Source organism: Trachymyrmex cornetzi, unplaced genomic scaffold (genome assembly GCF_001594075.2).
Source record: "Trachymyrmex cornetzi isolate Tcor2-1 unplaced genomic scaffold, Tcor1.1 scaffold75, whole genome shotgun sequence".
Lineage (NCBI taxonomy): Eukaryota > Metazoa > Arthropoda > Insecta > Hymenoptera > Formicidae > Trachymyrmex > Trachymyrmex cornetzi.
In genome coordinates, this window is record NW_017300081.1 from 11,090 (window position 1) to 16,786 (window position 5,697).

The 5,697-nt window shown below is 30.6% G+C and overlaps 1 protein-coding gene across 1 annotated transcript in view; it reads right to left on the reverse strand.

Moving 5' to 3' along the window:
* Positions 1-3,774: 3,774 nt before the first annotated feature.
* LOC108768160 (prolactin-releasing peptide receptor) overlaps positions 3,775-5,697 on the reverse strand; it is a 70,518-nt gene continuing 68,595 nt past the window's right edge. Inside the window, exon 3 of the mRNA XM_018518487.1 lies at positions 3,775-3,881. The gene's annotated coding sequence lies outside the window, so the exon portion shown is untranslated. The remainder of the gene's footprint in view (positions 3,882-5,697) is intronic.

Below are 5,697 nucleotides of genomic sequence, written 5' to 3' on the forward strand. Positions count from 1 at the left end.
TGCAATATTGATCGCCGTTGGTTTAACACACTCATTAATAATTGTCCCGCTTGGTTTTCCGTCCGCTACGCCGATACGGAAAAGTACAACCTGTTTTTCACGATGTGGACTTCCATCGCCGGTTTTCTCATTTGCATACTCTTCGAATGAGGAACGACCTCGTACTTTCGTCACTCATCATTGTGCCTCGTAATTTCCGTCTCATTTCGCCCACGACGGCGTTTAAATGCCATTCCCGCGCTTATCCCGGTTGCCGAGATAAAGGCGACAGATAAGATAGACGGACAGACATTAGACGGCTGATTTGCGTTCATTCCTGTACGTGTCTGTTAAAATAACCCTCGTCACAACAGAGGAGGTAATCCCCTGGTTTCTTTTTATACCTTAGAAAAGTTATAATTCTCGTTGATGTCATTATAGAGGAACAATATGCCCCAATATTTCAAACAATATTAAGTTGATCGAAGTTACCGCGGCAGACGAACTTAAATTTAATAAGTTTTTTTTGCGACATTAAGTTATTACATTCTCAATTTTGAAAGTGTTAAGGATTTTCGTAATATTAATTCTCTCTCTCCCCCCCCACTCTCCTCCTTTCCTTCTCTCCCTCTTCCTCCCTCCCTCCGCCCCTTTCTCTCAACGTACATACATGACACAGTGTAACAGTGTGTCTTACACAAAGTGTTCCAACTGTGACACAGCGTTAGATTGCTCGACATTGTACAAAGTTAAGTACGAGCGTGTAAATATATCAATGTTACCAACTTTTCAAAAAATTATTTGGTAGCCATATTTATTTTGCAATAAAACCGTTAAAAATCGCCAATTCTGAAAAAATTATAACTTAAATTGAAAATCATGAAAATCATAAATCTATTATCGATACGCTAAATATATCTAATCATAATGAATAATAGAAGACTATAATGCATTCTGGTGTTACACTATGAAAATGACTGCGTTCCAACAAGTATCTTACACAGTGGAACACAATGTAATGTTCTGTGTCCTAGCTGAAGAACAGCCTCTCTTTTGCTCTTTAAGGACTTGCTATGAATAAAATTTGCTTTAAATGAAACAAAGAATAATACTTTGACCGAACTGATACAGCTCTTTAATCGCAAATCGCAATTGGAGGAAGTAAGTGATCACATTATGAGTAGATTAAAGAGAGAGAGAGAGAGAGAGAGAGAGAGAGAGAAAGTATTACAATTATATTATTTATTCTCATTCCATAGTAAAGTAAACCAAATAAAATAAATGTATGTTTCGGCTGTATTAAGCCTTTCTCGTATAAGTTAAAGATGATACTTTGAGATACAATATACACATGGCAGAATCAGTTTTATTAGTTTTTTTCGCAGATCGACACGTTTCAAAAGCTAGTTTTCAAACATTTCTTCATTAATCATTCGATGCAGGAACAGGTAGTGCACAGTATGTGTCATTAAAACCACTATGTGGCAGAAAGAAACATTGGCACGTGACCAGAAAGATCGATTCTTTTTGGTTTGCTTTGATAACGGACTTGATGAAAAATCCGAGATATTTAATTTGTTTTTCTTTGAAGGACACACGAAACGTGCTCAGCATACGCGATCATTAACTTTTTGAATAGCAAGAAAATTGAAATTTTTTTATATGTTAAATTAACAAGAAAAAACATTTTTTTATGGAAATTTGTGTCTATAAAATATTAGTTTATCAATAACGTGCTAATTTTATTGTTTATTTTTATTATTATTTCTTATTATTTATTTATTTATTGGATAAATATTGTATTCTTTCTTGCTTTTAGTTGCAATACTTAAAAGAATTAAAATTATTGATTCTCAGTTATCTGATTTTTCGATTCCAAACTAATCCCAAAAGCAGAAAATAATAAATATAATACTCCCGTATTCAAAGCTTATAACAAAGTTATTTAGCATATAAACTATGTTACATTCCTATACTGTAGAATTTTAGTAACAGCGTGCATTTAAATAAAAATAAAAGCGCGTTCTGAATATCTATATGTTACTACAGTTGTATCCTATACTCGATCCTATATAACATGACTGAAAGCTTTATCTTTTTTCGGATAGAATAAATATTTTATCTTACCGGATATTAAATTCTCAAAATCACGATATTGCAGTGACTAGAAATAAAATAACGTAGATTGATTTTTTAAAATATCGCAGTTGTATCAAAAATAAATTCTTGTTTGAACTTAGCGTAAGCTATTATAAATCTTCTATAAAAAAAAAAAAATTCCATATAGCATAAAAATTTTACTATTCATAGCAGGAGAACGGTAGATCGGAATTATATATATAACAAAAAAAAATAAAAAATTCATGCATTATTAATTTGTAAATGTGTAACTTAAAAATTGCGTATCATATATGTAAATTATATACTAAATAAAAAGAGATTTCTAACAAGTTATTTATGATCTAATCTCGGGGAAAAGCTCGACCTCGTCATTGTTCTATTTTGAGAACATATTATGTACACAAAGGGACTTCCGTCTTGGTTTCAGCTTTCTCAAAGAGTGCCGACCCTGTTGAACAGGAACCGTTTAACTTTTGATGGCAACCAAATCAATTGTAGCTCTCGTGACAAAGACTCAGATACAGGAATTCCTGACTGACCTGTGATCTGTGAGAATTTAATATCCTGCGAATTTCCTTGAGAACGCTTGTATCAGCGAAATAATTCTATACTTAAAATTTGTTTAAGTTCTCTCTTTACTTTTCATCTGCATTATTTATATTTTTATATCAAGATGTATATTTAAAAAAAATGTAATTTATTTATCTATCTCGATCTAAATTGGTATTGTTGTTATTTATTATCATTTAGTGAACCAATACTAACGTCGTGATCGTAAATGAGAATGAAAGGAACTTTGGAAATAAATTGCGAAGTTGGTTGGGTTAGAGACGATGAGAAAGTTGTGGTAGTTGGATCGATTGATCTTACAGACGTTCAAGATGGTGCGTCACACTGGGTTGTCACTTCCACTTCAATGAAGTACAGAGAGATGTAGCCAAGTAGATCAATAGATAGGAATCCTTACATTGTGATGAAAACAACGAAAATAATAGTGTTTTCAATCTTTGTTCTATAAAAAGTTTGAAGACGTATCAATATTGTGACAAGTTACAAATCTCACGTGATCTTTTTCAAAATTATAAATAAATAAAGAATATCAAATTTATATATCTTGTTATACATATGTGAAAATAATATAAAAAGCATACGCGTGTGCGTGTGCGTATGTGCGCGCGTGCGCGCGTGTGAGTATAGTTGCGATGGAGAGAGAGAGAGAGAGAGAGAGAGAGAATGTAAATTGTCTTCTTCAAATCTATAAATAAGTAGATTTTACAAAAATTATATTATAATATAAAGAATTAAAAATTGCAGTAAAGCAGGCAATGATCTGAATTAAATGATGAGGACGATATAAATTACAGATGTGTTATTTATTATGATTAAACATAAATACTGTATGAACAGCCTATTTTGTGACGTTTATAATTATAATTCGCATTTTTTACATTTTTTTTACTTTTTGAACTTATCGCATAATTTGATACATATATGTTCTTAACATTAATACATAGAGGTATCTAAGTATTAACAGACATTGATTTTGCCTTCTTAACATATATATATATATATGATAATATATATATATATATGTATTTGTAATATTATTTTTAATTATTACATCACAATTTACAAGCACATATAAGGTATATATAGGATCCATAAACGCGTTGTTCTTGCAGCATCCTCTCTATACGTTTTGATTTATCCGAGCGACAGCTTTTCGATCGCGATGATGGAAGCAACATGATGACACATTCCCGACTTAACAGCTGGAATTTCTGAAAAATAAAAACGAAGTTTTTATCTTATATGAAATATAATATAAAATTGATAGGAGATTAGTAGAGGAATGATAAACATATTTTATTGTCTCGGTAACAGACGTCTTATGCATGTTATCCGTATTTCTAGTTGTAATATATTTTTTAGAAAGATTTAATGCTGTTAAGAAAAATATAGATTTGCTTAAAAAAGAGGTATTTTTAATTAAAACGATTAAATAAACAACATTTGTAAATTAAAAAACACATTAAATTTTGCAGGGAATATTTTATTATTATAGGAATATATTTTTATTATATTTTACTATATTATTTTCTATAATTTAGTATAGAAAATTTTAAATATTTTTATTTTTTTGAAAAATTTTTATTTCATGTATAATAATATATTTAATTAATTAAAAATGCTTTGTGCTTTCGATTATAAACATAACATTTCTTATAAATATTAAAATTTTTTTAAAGAAAAGTATCTTCTAGAAAAACTTAATAGTAATAACCGATTTAAGAATATTAACGATGAGTATAACCGAATCGATTACTATTTTTTCCTTTTTCTCTCCACGATACTCTTTAGAAGATTATTTCATAGAGAATTTAAATTAAAAGCTCAGTAACCGTAAAGTAAATTTTCTTTCGATCTCGTGGAAAGCATGCTTATCCACATTCGTATATAAAATAAGGTATTTCTATGTTGAAATAAAAATATGACATTGATTAATCGGGGGTAAAAATGACACAGGTGCGTTTAACTCTTTCGTTTACGAGAAATTTGATCGAACCGAATTGACGATGCGCTGAATATTAATAGGCTGAATATTAATATTAATAATCTCTCGATTTTGCTCTCTTGCTATTCAGAAGAAAGAGAGAGAGAGAGAGAGAAAGAAAAAGTGCATTTTATGCGCGGCTTGCAATCTATGTTACTAGTACATTTACGTAATAACGAAAATTGCGAACATGGTAAAACTTTGTTGAATTAAATGTAGGTGTTTAGACTACCGTTCGGTGCTTTTAGGATAATTCTGTTTTGTTTCTGTTATTATCATCAAGGGATGATCCATTACTTTTAAATGAATATTTCTAACAATTTCGTAAGTACGTGCATAGCGCCAAAACGCAATTGATTATGCGCTCATGTTAAACGTGACAATGTATTATTATTCGCATGTGGCTATCGTAATTAAATTTAATTTATAATGGTAACACAATTTATGACAACGCATAAACCCAAAGAGGATTTTGATGTAGATTATAATAACTTTATGATTTATAAATTTTATCTTAAATACGATAAAGATTTTGGTATAAATGTTATAAGAAGCTTTATTTTTATTCTGAACTCTTCATGCAAAATTAATTTCTTGAAAGGAAAATATAATATTAATGGTAATAGAAGATTCAAAGGACACTCAATGAATAAGTCAAACTGGTATAATCCGACACGACCAGTTTCGTCCTTTGACAGGGTAGACAAAGCAGAGAACCTATTGGTTACGACACGTTGAATTCGGTAATTCCTTTGACTTTGTGCAAAGCATTCTGCCTTTCCCAAGGTAAACGTCAAGTCAAGCTACCGATCGAAATGATATCGACGTCCGAGGGCAATGCATTTTCTCAAATATTAACGTTTCAGTACGGAACGACGTTAGTTAATCTGTCATGGTGATTCAGACGATTCCATCATTTCATATTCCATTTCTACAGCGTGACTAAATACACGAGACTGCTGTCCACGTCTGATTTCACAGTTTATTAAATACTTTTTCCATTTTTTTTGTCTTCAACTTTTTAAATCTTGTTTTTACGAATA